Source organism: Maniola jurtina, chromosome 7 (assembly GCF_905333055.1).
Source record: "Maniola jurtina chromosome 7, ilManJurt1.1, whole genome shotgun sequence".
Lineage (NCBI taxonomy): Eukaryota > Metazoa > Arthropoda > Insecta > Lepidoptera > Nymphalidae > Maniola > Maniola jurtina.
In genome coordinates, this window is record NC_060035.1 from 5,596,949 (window position 1) to 5,614,694 (window position 17,746).

Below are 17,746 nucleotides of genomic sequence, written 5' to 3' on the forward strand. Positions count from 1 at the left end.
GCTTCACTCCATAATATTATAAATAAAAACCACATCTTTTCTTATTTTAAAAACGCTAGGTATTCTTTAAAAAAAATGCTGAGCGTCTTTAATCAAATATTCCCCAAATCTTTTCTTCTAGATTTCTAGGGTTTCTATTACTTATCATAAATATTGATGACATAGAGGTAGTTCAACTACAGGAATGAGTAAAATGCCCTAAAATATTAATAACTTTGCCTTATTATGCCTACAACGCAATACTTATCTGCTTGTATATTCCAGCTTCACCTGAGCAAACTATGCTATCAATCACAGTGTAGGATTGAATGGATTGGTAGATTTGGTACCCACTCAGTGTTTCGCCTACTTCTAAAACTAAGTGCATTCACGTAATCAGAATCCATTGTTATCCAAGATGAGTAACAACTAGTATGTTTAGTACTACAACTACGTAATATTATGTATACTTATCTCGTAGGATATGAGTACGACCACGCCTAAAATGATGTTGTACAATGGACTTGTTAAGCAATAGTAGAAAAATTACAATATTTTTTAGCATTAAGAAGATAGGTACCTACTTGTAGACACCATCAGAATTATGTACCTACCCTGCGGGTGTTTTTTTTCTCCAATGAAAAGAAATTAATTAAATAAAATACGCTTTATAGTGCACCTAAAGATAAAAGCAAATAAACAATAAATTAAACATAAAAATTAAAGTAGATACAATAGCTGTGAATTCGGTATGCAATAATCACACATATTATAAAGGCGAAAGCTTGTAGGTATGTGTCTGTGTGTGTGTATGTTTTGTTACTCTTTCACACGAAAACTACTGGACAAAGGCTGAAAGTAGGAATGGAGATAGATATCCTGGATTTATATAGGCTGCTTTTTATTCCGGAAAATCAAAGATATCGAGATAAAAATCGGGAACATCCTGAATGGATCCTGAATCCTGCATGAAAAAATTTAACGTCAAAAACTTTCAACATCAGTGCGAAGGTCATTCACCTAGGTCATAGAAGGTCACGCTCGCCTACATAATATCATCATCATCATCTCAACCTGTCGTGGGCTCAATACAGCCGAGCACGGCTCCCCCGATCAAAATGAGAAGGGCTTAGGTTGTCACCATGCTGACCTAGTGCCATTTGGCAGGCAAATTTCACACACCTTTGAGAAAATTATGTAGAACTTTCAGACATTCAGGATTCCTCGCGTTCCTTCACTACTAATTGCAAGTGCTATTTGATTGCTTAAAACTGAGCTCCGAGAAGTTAGAGGTCGAGGAAACTGAAGTTTTAGTCATTGATCTCTTATTAAATAGATAGGTATTTCATTTTTAGTGTGTATCATAAATTCGATACGCATCATTATACCTAGAGACCCTGAGTTCAAGATAATCGTATATGAAAGATGATATTCGCTCATTAATCATTCTCGTAAGATCCTCTGTCATGAGGCATTGATGTGACTAATCAAAGTAAATAAATCGATAATGTGTGAAATAGCTTCTATGCCACAGGAATAGCACTCTCAATGAATAAGTACAATGAGCACAATGTCATTGCGGTTGAATCTAGAAGTCTATAATATTATTGAAAGACAATATAATAATTATTGTTACGGATAAGTTTAATCGGTAAGCAATAGGGCATCATTTGACCTTAACTTCTAAGTGTTAAATAACATTAGTCATTAAGGTTAATACCCAGTTGCATGACAGGCGGCTAAAATTACGATACTGTTATCTTTAAACTTTGTCAATAAAAGCGAAATGGGTTACATCCGGGTTTGTTAGCTTTGGACTTTTTTACCTTTAGCCTTAATCATGGAAGTGTGTATAATCCACTTGTACCTGTTTACCCACTTAGCTTTTTTATTGTTGGCGAAACGGTAACCGTAACTTTAAACACCTGTCATCCAATTGAACCTTAATTGAATAATGCGACGCGACGGGTTGAAATTATTCGTGAATATCTCCAAAAATTATCTAAATTAGGTGCCATTTTACACTTTTTGATTGTCAATTGTAGAATTTGTAAGATACTGGTAAAACTTAATTAATTACGTGAAGTTAAAATTAAAGCTATGATATTAGATATTTAATTGCGATCAACTTAAAAGATAGCTATTCTCAATATATGTACTTTTTGCATAAAATTTTTCAATACTAATTTTGTAATTTATGAAGTAAATTATCCCAACATTTAAAATCACTAAAATGAGTGTAGGTATCTCGTTGAAGTCTTTTGTATGGCAAATTCGGTGCTCTACCAAATACTTATGGAGATTCGTTGATTTATGTATTAAGTGGGTAGTGAAAATATTATTTCCTATAACATTGTATACTATAGTTCCAGAAATGACGTTTTGTTTTAAAAAAGAAGAAGTCATTTCCGTAAAAACGATCGAACAAAATGAACGAACTTAGAGTGATATAATATCAAAATAGGTAAACTTAACATGTTCAACTTTTACGGCGATATTTGTTAATATCTTAATTTATTAGTATTAATTCAAGTTTGTCATATTCACAAACTAGGAATTGAGGGTCGCACTTATGCCCTAAAACGAACTTGATTATCATACACTTAGAGTTCATTAACGATTTTCTTAGTATCCGATCTTCTTGGTATTTCTGTTACCTACTATTTTAATGTTAAGTCGGTGACATTTAACCATTTCGGTAAGAAGTTACTTTAATTAAGCTTAAAGTAAAATGGTTAAATGCTATATGTAGACATGTCGGTATGCCATAGCTAAAATGAGATTTATCTGTTAAAGGTTATTAGGAAATGTAGAATGTTTTGAGGTCACACCTACGCTGGCTTTGGTGCCTGCCTATATTTTTTAAAACGTTGAGTTTGCACTCATATAATAAAGCGTAAATTTTTAAAATACCGGCGCTGCAGTTTGAAGGTTTCCCTCATTTTTTTTTCTACATTGTATCAAATTCGGTTTAGATGTTTCGAAAATGATAGAAACACCAACGCCAACGCCCACATTCTACAATTCAATTTTCCAACTAAAACTTAAAATGTAAAATTATAACATTCAGTAAGTAAACTGATTATAAATGCGTAAAGTATAGAGAAGCTATTTTTTTATCCCCAAAATTCAAAGACTTCCGACGGTTTTATTATAAACCTTAATCCAAGCCGATTATGGGCATTACTTAGGTATCCCGTACAGAGATAGCTTGCTGCACTTGCATCCCATAGACAGATGCAATCTACTTTTTTCACGGAATTTCCACGGGATTTTAAAACTCTGAAACTTCCGCGGACTAAGCCTTGATCATCATCTAATTGTAAATAAACAAGAAAGTTTTGATGCAAACGGAAATTAATAAGCAAATAACAATGATAATGGACAGTGTCTTCTTTCTTGCATTACGTATCTACCTACTGAGTTAACTATAAGTTTTGGACCTTTCTTGCATATTGAATATCAATTATTTATGATAATGGACAGTATCTTCTTTATGCAATTGCATTACATACCTACCTACTGAGTTAACTACAAGTTTTGCACCTTTGTTTCATATTGAATATCAATTATTTATGATAATGGACAGTATCTTCTTTATGCAATTGCATTACATACCTACCTACTGAGTTAACTAAAAGTTTTGCACCTTTCTTATTCATATTGAATATCAGACAGCGGCCATTCTCGCGAGGTAGGTACTACAATCGCACCGCGGTTCACCTTCTACTTAATTGTAATATGTATTGTTCTTGTGTGTTTTGCCGCAAAGTACCTTTGTATCGTTCGACCTCGTTCTGACCTTTAGCTCGGAGGATGCTCACATTCCAAACAGGTGAAGATTTCCCAAGACACGCTATTCGGTAACTACAAAGTATGTCAAAAAAATCATTTGGTCACTCAGTGATTTAACAAATTACGGCTAGGTAGGTATGCCTACAAATGTAGGTAGATAGGTATACGTTTCTTACATGATAGAGACAGCGAATTTTTCGCTTTGACCAAAATAGGCCGAACTTTTGGCCGAATCCGATAGTTTCTTGCAAGCTCTGAAATTTATTTTAAGCAAATAGTTTTTTAAGTATCACTTAAGTATTGGGCATTATTTTAAAAAGTTATAAGTTTTTAAAACAAGTTCAAAGAGAAAACAGTTAACATAAATTAGAAACAAACCATTATCTTATTTATTTTTAGAATTGAAATTCTTCAAGCTCCTGCCTTCGGCTTTGACTTCGGCTGAAGTTTGTGGTAATCGGCTCCAGCCAGAAATCGACCGTCGATCAAACATCCATGGATCGGTTCATGAATCCAGACGCTAACCTAAGACAAAATTGATGTAACCAAACAAATTCACGGTTTTTGGATTAATTATTCCTTTACTTGTGCTATAAGACCTACCTACCTGCCCATGACATTCAGACAGACAGACAGACAGACAACAAAGTGATCCTATAAGGGTTCCGTTTTTCCTTTTAAGGTACGGAACCCTAAAAATAACTTGAATGTCGAAACATTCGATATATTTATCGAAATAAATTAAAAAGCAAGTGAAATTAACTCATCTAGGAAAGTCAATATTGTTCACAGGTCAACTTTTGCAATGCAATTTGTTGAGATACATTAAATACATACCGTTATCTAATTCCCACAGCTTACGAATTATTTGAGAACAATAATTGAGTGGTACATTAATCATGTTTCTAAGCTAATTGTAGCATCCGACGGATCATTCAATCGGTCGTGAGTAGGTACCTACTTCTACGCGAACACACAAGGTCCGTGCCGTTCTCCAAAATGCATCTGTGTGATACAGAGATGCTAAAGATAATCTTTTATCGACGTCGTTCGTGGTCGTTTTATCTTATCACATTCTTTTTTATCTACATTTTATCTTCGTTCTTTATATCTGTCAGGCTATATGAAAAGATTAGGTAAAATATTAATTTTATAGGACACTCATTTTAAATTTGGTACACATGCTCAAAGATTTACCTACATACAAATCTTTGCACCCGGTGTAACTTTGAAACAACACATTTTTATGGAAAGACAATATACTGATACAAATATATATATTTTTTTATAAAGAATATTAGCCATGCTAATCATGACTAATACTCCCCTTTCCCCTCCAATTAAGCGTAAAGCCTGTGCCAGGAGTGGGTACGACAATAGTGCAACGGGTGGGGTTTGAACCGCCGACCTTTCGGAATTCAGTCCGCTCCTCAACCGTTGAGCTATCGAGGCTCTAAAATTTGTTTCTACAATGTGTGTACAAAATTGCATTGAGTTTGATATGTTATAATATTCAAATAAGAACCAAATTACGTTTGTATGGAATGCGGTGGGGAGCGAGCTAGGGTTACTTCTCTTAAGTTACCATAAAAGGCATTGTAATGTTTACGACGACAAAAACTGTTTAATTTGATTATCTTTCTATTCTCTCAGTAACAATGTGCTTTGTTAATGTTCATTTAAACACAGTAGGTTCATGTATTTATGTGCGAGCAAATCTATTAAAGCCTTCAGTGCTTTTGGTATTTCTTAATCTTTATAATTAGGTACTTCAAACCTTACAATAGCTACGAGTAATAAGTATTTATTAAAAAAAAACAAAATACGTATTTTTGTAATTATATTAATAGTTTTTTTAAGAGATGCCCTTCGGCTTTTTCGGCATTCGATTACGTTTGAGTAAAACTTAAAAATTTTGAATGGCTGCGTTCTCGACTATGTACAGTATATATTTATTTAGTGAAATAACACAAATATATTGTACCAAACTATCGTTTTCAATCGATTATCAAATCAATTGTATGCTAATCTAAAACGTGCAGTATCGAAACGTGATCCGCCCATAACTTCCATAAGAATCATAAGATGCACTGAAATGTTTGTTTTGTGAATACCTACCTGATTCGTTCTAGATCATATTATCATAAACTCGCGATCAATTTTAGGTATAGAAGTATAATAGCATAATAAATCCATATGGATGCTTGCTCGGTATGATAGTTAGCGAATAATTGGAAAATCTAACGTACCACCTACGTATCTATGTATAATCAGATAAAAGATGACCTCCGCATTGCGCTCCTAGTTAGATTGTGATCATCATACTAACATAAGTGATACAAACAAAATATTACGATACTACTACTACGATATTAATATACTTAAACAGAAAGAAACCGCGAAAACTATATGGGCGCAACGCACGCCGCCGGCAAAATCGTACAGCGCAGGCTTGATATAAACTCTCTCTTGATATCAGCTCTTCTCAGACTTGGGCGCGTTTGGAACCCTCGTAGCTTTAGTTTTAAGTTACGTAATTAATTATCACTACTATATCGTACTTTAACAATTTCGACCATCAAAAGGAGTACAATTTTACCTACTTTGAATAAATGATTTTGACTTTGACTCAAATCAACATTTATTTACCTTGACATAAAAGCGGCGCCTAGTCCGACGTGATCCGTTTTCAGTATATTTCAGCCAAATGGCTGAGTGTGAATGTTAGCAACAAAGCTTTACGTCTGTATATTCTGGGCCTTACATTTGATTGCAAATTACCTTCGGCAATAGATACATGGTCTTATCCAATTAATAAATGTTTGCATTAATTAATGACTCAAACATGTTTATAATATTCTTTAATTGATTACAGCTTCTGTAACTTTTCATACTGATGCTGTATATCCATCACGATTCATGACTTATTTATAAATATTAGTCCATTATGGCCCGAGAGCCCGTAGGCAATTTTAAGTAGTTGTTTGATAAAAGGGTCTCATGTGATATTGTATCAAGACCTAACACGCATAGGTACGCACGGGGTCCTGTCATTTGACAAAAAATACACATATTTTCATCTTTTATAAACTATTGACTCTATGAATACTTAATTCATTTTTACTGAAACATGATAAACCAGACAAATTTTCATTTCAACATCATAAGACAAATATTTTTTGTTGATAATAATTAGTCAAATCATTCACACATATTATCATGAAACAGGAGCTGTCAATTTCCAATTTTCATGAAGTGCCTTTACTGATATGTTTTACAATACAACTTTTCACGCCTGTCTGGTCTTAAGGGCCCCACAGATTAACAGTTCGCCTGCAGTATTTAGTCCTATCGGGCGGCCTGCCCACAAAAAACTACATAGCCCATTCACTAAAGCGATATTTGCCTGCCGGCAATGGTCGGGTACTGGCTTTGAGTCCACACACTAGCAGGCGGTAGACGACAGTTACAAACCGCCGCCGCAACGCTTGTCGGCAAAAGTCGTACCGGCTCGGGATACACACTAGCAGACGATGGTCGACAGTTAAATACTCAGTAAATAAAGTAATAGTGATGTTACGTAAAAAAACCGGGCTAAGTGCGAGTCAGACTCGCGCACTGAGGGTTCCGTACTCGGGTATTTTTTCCAACATTTTGCGATAACGATAGGGGAAAGTACCCTATTGACAGACTGACAAACAGACAGACAGATAGGCAGACAGGCAGGTAGGCAGGCAGGCAGGCAGGCAGGTAGACAGGCAGACAGGCAGGCAGGCAGGTAGACAGGCAGACAGGCAGGCAGGCAGGCCTTCACCTTTCATAAACACGGGAAGCTCTCTATAAACGTAGATACAAATTGAGGTTTGTTGTCCTTTTTGGAAAAAATATTGCAATGTTGAAAATTATAGATCTGAAGGCGATCAACTGGCATAAGACGACTGTCGAAAGGCCGCCGGCCGGCTACCTGCAAGTGTGTGTTTAAATAAAACTGGAGATTACGGACTGTCAGGCCGACATCGGTCAACGCGCCGACTGACTGGCCCGTATCGAAAAGTGCCACAGACTTGAAGTTTTTAACAAACCAAAGTCACAGATCCTCAGATAGACTGTTAATATGTGGTCTCTTGCGACTAACTGACAGATTAATATCTGCCGGCGAACTGTTAGTCAGTGGGCCCCTTAAAGCATGTTTAAAAAAAATACAACTCGCGAACCCATCCTGTCCTTCTGGCAGATGTAATTTTCAGAAGTAATTGGCAGAAGTAAGCAAAGGAACGTAACTAACGTGTAGTTATTATCAAGCACCTGCTCAAAACATCCTATCGGCTCTCGGATCATTGCACATAAGCCACATCTTCCTACTTGTCCAGTTCATTACGTAACGAGGTTGCATGTTACTTGTAACTTGAAAAGTTGTAACCCATTAACACATGCGGAACCCGGCCACAAAACTTTACAGTGCATTATGACATCCAAGGTAATTAAGCGTAGGAACATTAGATAAGACGTGCCTAGGGTAACCAACGTGTGAAAAATTTATTTACTATGCATGTACCTACTCACTTCAATCAAACGAAGTATTATATTCATTAACAGATACGAATACCTACTGTAGGATTCTGATTCATCGGCTAATTCATAAATGGTGTTAAATTTAAGTTTTAACAGATCACATACCTATCTAGTAGGTATAGTTACAATTAACAAAATAGCAATCCATGCTTGTCTATGAATTAGTACCTACTTTTTGAGTGGTTTTCACCGAACATTAAAGGAGGAAGGTTTATTCTGTTCACATTCAACGCGAACAAAGTCGCGGCCAACTGTTACTTGCTACTGCTGGGGTCATATTATTTCAATAGATCAGCAAGCCCTCGGTTCAGCTTGGAAATGTCTGCATTTCTGGCACCGTCTGCGTCCTTAATACCTAAAGCCCTGGGCACCCAGCAAGTCCTAAACATTTTGATTATTATAAATGCAGATTATAAATCAAAATTCGTGTTCCATGGAATCATTGGAGCATGCATTATTTGTAGGCTCCGTTCCGTCTGTTCCGATGCAATATGCATAATGTCCGTGAACCAAATGTTCTTCACGGTGGATGAGCGGGCGAGGTATCTCGGGCTAACTGGTCCGATTGCCGCATGACCGTTGATGATCTATTGTTATTTTTTCATTAGTGACGAAATCCTCAAATCGAAGTGTCCATTTCTTCTAACCCAGCATTTGGGAAATTATAGGTAGTTGTCATTAGTTTTTTTCTATACCTAACTTTTGGACGAGAAAAGTTGGACAACCATAATTTGAGCATGTTTACGTATGGAATCGTCCACGATGACTAGCGCGGCAATTTTCGTATATTTATATAATTAAAACCCGTTTTCAGTTACAGCCAGTTTTTACCAAATAAAACCTAGTTCTGACTAGGTAAACCTAGTTCTGACACTTTGCTAGTTACGTAAATATTCTTAGACATGAGTCCATTTAGCGTATGCTTTACAAAAATTCATGCAGGAACATCAAAACAATAACATCTTTGTGACTTACAGAATTCAAATCACGGTCTGTATAATATTTTATTACAAACGAAATTTCACTATTCTTTTTGTCTATTGTCACATTATATTGCACTAGAGGATGCCCGCGACTTCGTCCGCGTGGATTTAGGTTTTTAAAGATCCCGTGGGAACTGTTTGATTTTCCGGAATAAAAAGTTGCCTATGTCCGTCCCCTGGATATAAGCTAACCGTGTACCAAATTTCGTCAGAATCGGTTAAACTGTTGGGCCGTGAAAAGGTAGCAGACAGACAGACACACTTTCGCATTTATAATATTATAGTACCTATGGATAAAGTGAAGGTCAGGTAGGTACATCCGTAGACTGTACAATCCGTAGGTTTTTTTTGATAATGTGCGAGCTATTTTTTTTAGTCAAAAGACGTTGGGGGCAAAACTGATTTGTTAGAATTAACGGATGGAAAATAAATTAACACTTTATGAACACTTTGTAGATTTTATTTTAATTTCTCATTGTAATGTCCGATTGTTACAAAGATGAAACAATTGCGTTTGGGTGCTTTATGTTTTTACACGAACATTTAAGAGATACAATCCATCTGCACTCTCGTGGTTTCTTAATATTTAGATTAAAGCTGCGGACAATTATTTGTGTGCTAAAAGTTTCCCATAAAATGCATTGTCTTAGAACGTGTGTGTAGCACTTTTGTAAAAAACTTGTTTGGCGCAATTTTGCAATTTGTCACTGGGGTAATATACTGGGAAGTTGCAAACTACGACAATAATATAGGCAATTTACCGAATTTAAATTCTTACAAGTACTGGCAAGCTAGCTTATACATATCTGCTTGCAAATTTCGAATCTTGATCAATCTCTACTAAGTGCAACAAATGATTTTAAGCTTATTTCGTGGTTTAACGACATTTTATATTGTAGACAACGGACAGTTTGGTATTTTTGTCCCGTTATCTACAAAATTAAATGTTCCATAACGTCCATCTAACTTTGATACCATCTCCCTACTTTACTTACATAACAACGACAGTAGGTACCAAGTCTATCTTTCATTATTAAAAAAAATACTCGATTTTTTTAACATAAAGAAAGTGAGAATACAGAAAATTATAAATATTCATTAAAAAAATTAATTTAAATCATCTTTACATTTATTATTCATTTAAATAAATATGTCATATACCTACCTTTAATTACTCCAAGCAGAACTACTTAATTAAGGTTACGAAGCTACTGTAGAATTAATCTCAGCTGCATTCGGTTCAATAAACTTTAAGATTGCTGCACATTAGCTGATCAGATGCAATGCAGTTTCTATAGGAACCCTACCTACCTACGTACCTATTACCTACCTACGTACTACCTAAGTTTTCACAGATTTTCCTAAATGAACTGAGATTAAACTGTGCAACTTGGTAATAATTGAGAATGACTGGATCCTTTTTTGCGCAAAGAATCAGCATTCAGCTGAGTTGTGGACTGTTCTTTTGGTTGGTGGTCTTGGAAAAACTGGATTAAACTCCAATTAAATTATATATCATTTAAATCCAGTTATATATTAGCACTGGAATTCATAGTCAAGATGAGGCTTCTTAAGGCGACCATTCAGACGACATGTGTCATATTATACAACCTTTATGTAATGCATTAACATGTCATCTGATTGGTCCCTTAAAGAAGCCCCTATCTTGATTATCTATTCTAGTGTTAATGTAATGTACAACTGGCTTTACATGATAAAGATGTTTTGCACTGCTAGGCAGAGGCGTGTCGTTCTCGGTGGGGGTGAGACTAATTCAGTGATAACTTTGATATGCCACCGACTAAATGCGTGGGAATAAACACTATCAACAGCAGTCACACTATTCTTAAGTCCATCAACTTAGATGCTGTTAACAAACGAACTTGTCCGACTTTGGTCGAAGGTTGAATGTATGAACCATGATATTCCGATGTGATTGGCTTCAACCAAAATCGTTTATTTATTTATTTAAACAACTTTATTGGTAACAAAATTACAAAGAGTAAATACACCTAGTAAAATAAATCTTATCACTAAAGTGATCTCTTCCAGGTAACCCATACTTAAGAAAATCGTTTTGAACTTCGAAGGTGATTGAATTTAGGAGATGGACTTCGGAGCCACCAGCAGCATGAAGAACACGCATTTTTGCCTTCTGCATTCACGGCTCTGTGTTGAAGCTTCTTTAAGCTTAGAAGTGAACCCATCTTCACCACGAAGACGAGTGCCTGATTTCTTACGTAACTCGGAAGTGGACTCACGCCACGGTCTCGGGGACGTACGGACTAATCTAGTCCTACTAATCGATTCGTCCCAACGTCATAATAGCCCATGGTCCGAGTCTCACAGAAGGCGCTCTTAAGGAAGACATTGCTCTCCGATCTCTCCAATTATTTCTTCGAGCCCTAGTGCTCAACTCCGGGCGGAGCTTCGCCCTTGCCCGCTCGGAGGCGCTGTAGTGGCCAGTAGGGCCAACGCAGCATACTCTGTCAGAAACTATAAGCAAATACGCTGCTTATATGACTTCCGCAGCAAGTTTCAGCCGCATCAAAATAACGAACGTACGAACGAACGGGGCGTACGAACCTTTTGGTCTTAAAATGGGTTCTTTCTACGGGTTTTACGGTTATTGTGGTCGTGTGCAGTATCCTTTATTTCTTCAAAATCACTAATGAAGCCTCGTAATCATAGTGTACGCTTCACTTGGAAATAATAATGTTAGTTTAGGAGAACCTTTACGTGACCTTTAAGAGCGGCCGAAGCGCATCCTATTCCGACACGGAACTAAGCTCATGGACAAGATGATTATCGCAACAGGATCTGCTTTATTGCCTTGTGGTATTCAGGTTATGGTATCATTTTATCTGGACAACAGCAAGTAAGTATATTATATTATGATTATTGCAAAAAAATTTAGTAGGTAGGTAAGTACTAATCTATCTGTACGGCTTTTGATCGCAACGGCCGAAGACGCAAATGGTTGGACGATATTATAAGGGGGTGGAAAAGACATAGGTAGTTACCTACCCGAAGTTATAGAGAAGCTTTTCGCATGATAACCGCCAAACTTTGATGATGATGGTAAATCACTAAGAATACCCAGTTACTTTTTACTTTGAATAACACTTTAGCTATAACTATTGATAAAAAAAACACCTACTTAGGCCCTTGCAAAGTGCTCTATCAGCCTGTGAAAGTCTGTATTTTTAGGTAGGTTCAGCCGTTTCGTCCAGATAACCTAAGCTATAGGTGCCTATACTTATAGAAGTAATCATATATTTATTTAGTAGGTATAATATACCTACTGTTTGTATTGAGTTCGTCTGAAAAACTTTTTTTTTTTGAACGGACTTACACCAAATCTTGATAAACTACTTATATATTTACTTAGTATCGTACAGTCTATCTTTAAATTCGATAGCTATCCCTATAGTTTTTAGAGTTTAACGCATACAGATAAACAAATACGACGGAGGCACTATTTTATGACATGTAAGTAATAGTGATGATAGTAGAAATGATATAGCGACCTAATTAGCTCTACAAGTGGGTATAACAAGTACGCAATAGTTAGTTTCCACAGCGAAGTCGGGAGACTCGACAAGAATCTCGCTTTCGTTCCGGGCATCCATTCTTAAAGCTTTCACACAATTATTGTGCTTTGATTGATCGAGATAACTGTCAAGTACCCAGAGATTTTATGCATTCTGTACGATAGTTGGGTGCATTATGTAATGATATCTGTCCATATTCCTGTGAAGCCGTTTCTTAACAAATCCATTGGTCTATCTAAATCTATTATTTAAGTGTATGAGCTCTGCTATATTTCCCTTGGTGGACTATCTTGTGATGACTACCTACCAAACGAATATAACAGCAAATTTTGTTTTCATGTTTTATTCATTTTAAGGGTTTGCAACGTTTTGTTTGTGCGTGGCCGAATTTTTCAAAGTACTTAGGTATAACAGGTGTTACTAATGAGTAGGCAATATAAGTGTAACATTTTTTAAATATGACTAGGTGTTACCAGTACCAATCTACTAATAGTTTCAATTACAAAATATTTCGAGGATTACTTATAACGAAGGTTCAATTTAGCACAGAGTTCAAATATAGGTATCCGTTTAATCCTGGTTTAAACACAATTGCACGTAAACGTGGATGAACTCAGAACTGTAAGGAAATTAAAACAGAATGTATAAAACACTCCAGCACGCGATCGCACAAAAATAATCATTGTTTTCGTGAAGTGCTTGTAAGTTGCAACATGTGCATAACCGTTGTCGATTATTCAGACGGAGACAATGTTTGGTCGCACGCAGAACGATGATTCTCACGGCTGCCGAAGGTCGTGGATAACTTTGTTCTTACAACACGCTTTAAATAATTTGATTTCATAACTTCAGCGCCCAGGGGCGTATTTAGCGTGCGCTTGGTACCTATGAATCATTTGGGAATATTACGGACGTCTAATATGCAAAATTGTTAAGAATATAATAGGTACAACAAAATTCATAACTGCTCAGCTGAAATCACGCGCTCTGAAAGTTTTAATGCAAAATAATGAAATTCGACGTACGAATTTAATTTTGTCCCTAACATAAGTTTATGAAAACTATTCCCGAAACATTATTTTAATAAACAAGCTCAGATACTTGGATGCTATCATCAAACTAATTAGTAATTACCTAGATAAGAACCGTAATATCATAAGGTTACCTAACCTACGGCAATAATCTGTTGATCAGCTGAATAAACATACTTAGTACCTAGACATTTCTCTAGTGTAGACTACTTATAGTCAATCCATCCAGCGCAAAAGATATTAGTAGGTAGGTATATAATATCAGACGTTGACGGATTGCCAGTGATACATTAATTCTGCAGTTTCCCAGCCCCGAAGGCAAGCCTAGATTAGGTAATCTGCTTTCACTCCTGGTATATCACGAACGAACCCTTCTCCCAAGTAGGGCTATCATTTGTTTCTAAAAGCCTATTTGCTCAGCCTTTAAAACTATTAGCATATGTATGTAGTTTTAATTAAATTCATTTTGAATCTTAGACAAAATTCAAATAGGTAGGTAGGTAAATAAGTAAAATATATTCAACATATCTACGAATATCTTGATAACACAGTTAAAGAAATAGTTGTAGCTAATTAAAGTAAGATGTTTATGCTATCATCCAATTATTCTTAAACTATTTCTCCAATACAATCTTAAGAAAACGTGAGGTTCTTACACTTGCGTTTACCTAAAGGTATGATTCACATTCTGCCAATTTTTTAGCTTTGCTTCCTCGTTTCTAGTTCATACTATTAGCTATCTACGGTATGGAATGCCCTTCCGGCGTAGCTGCACATTTCCCGACACAAATTTTAATTTTAAAATAATCTTAGTTTGATAGTAGTTATGAGTAGTTACGTAACTTCTTCGAACTGAACGTGCCATATGTAGGTTTTGTTAGATGCCTGAAGTAATCACGTTTGATTTATCATTAATTATTATCAAACACGCTTTGCCATCTGGCATGACCCATCGTCATCAAGAAAAGATCGTTATAGGTCTTATTTTAGGTATACTAGATGACGCCCACGATATCGCTCGTAAGAATCCCGTGGGAATTCTTAATTTTCCGAGATAAAAAGTATCTATCTAGCTTTTCACTCTTTAGAGCTTAGTGCAAAAAATCACGTTTACTCGTTGGTCTATAGTAACTGAAGCACAAACTAACAAACATAACCTTTAAGTCAGAATAATATTTATGCAAAAACAGACCAAGTGCAAGTTAGACTCGCGCACCGAGGGTTCCGTAATACAGTCGTATTTTTTCGACATTTTGCACGATAAATAAAAACAATTATGCATTAAAAAAACAAATATCTGTTTTAGAATGTACAGGTAAAGCCCTTTCATGATACCCCACTTGGTATAGTAATCTTACTTTGAAAGTAGAAAATATACTAATTGTTCATGAACTTTAATAATTTTTTTTGTGATGTGACCACAATTTCACGGTTTTCGGATTTTTCTCTTTACGTGTGCTATAAGACCTACCTACCTCCCAAATTTCATGATTTTAGGTCAATAGGAAGTTGTACCCTTTAGGTTTCCTGACAGATACGACAGACAGACAACAAGTGAAGTGATCCTACAAGGGTTTCTTTTCCTTTTGAGGTACGGAACCCTAAAAATGGCTTTTATATTTTCAGAACTTAACTAATTTTTAAGAATTTCGACAAATTAATAATTTTTTGAAAAATGGCTTCCCACGGAATTTTTAAAAAACAAAAATCCACGTGGACGCAGTCGCTAGGCAAAGCTAGTTATACTATACCAAATTTGTTTTCATTTTATCAAGGTTCACATAGTGAGTTATTTAACTTTATTATATTTGACCTTAATTACAACACTGTAAATGGTAACCCTACGATATTTTGAAAGCTTCCGCGACCGCTGGCGCATCGCGACCTACGACCTGCACCGAGAATAAAACCTGCTTACCTATACACTGTCAGGCGATACGGTTATTGCATAATGAAGCTAGGTATTATGCATATTATTCCTAGTTGAAGGCGGTGTGATCGATTGAAGGTTGACCCAAGTCGGTAACTGTTGAGCGACAATGGAGGTCCGAATTTGCCCTATAGAGAAACTAGGTACGTGCTTAGGTACCAAAGTGAAGATTTAGTAATAAGCTTAGCTGATTCCTAGTTCCATGGTGAAGATATTTTTTTTTTAATAAAACATAGCGAGCAAACGAGCTGGCAGTTCACCTGATATTAAGTGATTACTGATTACCGCCGCCCATGAACATTTCTTTTTCTTTATTGGGTTTACCAATAGCTTGTAACACTTAGGTACATCACTATCAATTCAATTTTACAAAATATTTAACAGGGCTCTCTCCGTCACTTACTCCATACAATCATAGTCCCAATTTCATTTGAATACCAAAGTCCATGAAATTTTGCAGACATATTCTGGAAACTAATATCTGTGCCTGTGGTGTTTTAGATTTTTCTAAAAATATGTAGTTTTAAAATTACAGGGGCTCAAAGATTTGTATGTGAATTTTTAAGACCGCGTAACTTTGAAACCGAATATTTTAACGGAAATCTGGAAAACCACACGCATAGATATTAGTTCCCGAAACGTTTCTACAAAATTCCATTGAGTATGATTAGTTAGTATTCCAATGAGAGACGAACTACGTTTGTATGGAGCGAGTGACGGAGAGACCCCTCTGTTAATCGAATTATAAGTATAGGTGATGTTCCTTGTGTAGGTACCTACCTGCCTAGAAATTCTTACAAAATCACGAATAGCAATACTATATTTGGAGAATGTAGCCTTTCAGTGTCCGTCACGTCTTCGAATGCACACACGATACGATCATCTCCCAAATGCCAATATGAAATAATCGTTTTAACTCGATCTTTTGGAAAGGCACAGTGGGAAAACTTTATAGACTATAAAATGTTCATTAAATAGATATATTATCTACATAAAAGGTACCTACCTACTTACGAAATATTCTGTGCTAACTCTACAACATCGTGGTTTATCAATTATATAGACAGGGACAGATAATTCGATGCATTCTTTGGAAGGGGGTGTTCTAAGGGTCCCGGGTCGTCTTCTTCTTCGGTCCTGACTCCTAGGTTTCTTTTCCGTACTGAGATGTAGCCGTTCCTGTGTTATGGGCACCGCAGCCCTCCCTAGTAAACCAAGAAGCGAAATACATATACTGGTTTCCAAGTTGAGAATGATAATGAACACACCAAAAACCTACATCTCCTATTATGTCACCTTGTATAAAACTATATTATCACAGTTACAAGACTCATCTTGTACTCAGTATTGAAATTGCTCTGCCTTGTCTTACGTGGATACTATCTGTGTTGTCTTGTGATAATAGGTATAGTAATAGGTAAGTAAGAGTCTACCAGTGAAATTATTACTAGGCTATTTCCGATAGCAAACATGAATAGTTCTAGTTCAGTGCCTGTGATCATGACCCATATGTACCGAGCACGAAGATCACGCTATTTCCTTCTGCCGGTAGTAATGAATAGTGTGAAATGAATACTTATCGCCAGTAAAACACATGTACTTGTTAAAGTAATAGGTAACAAACCAATAATTATTTATTTTTCAAGTTGATTATCCAACTTTTTCTCTTCCTACAAGTCAAAGTCCAAGGATTTCTAAAAATGCACTCATCTAAGGCGCTTAGCTTTTTTACCCGACTAAGGCAAAGCCGAAAGGAAGGGTTATGATTTTTTTTAAATCAGTTTTAAAAGTAAACTACCTACTAATCTTTTCTTTTTACGACCTTGACGGCTAAGCAAAGGCAGTTCACTCTGGAAAAAGTGTTGTTTGGTTTGATACATCGATGAAGGTGCAGCATCGCAC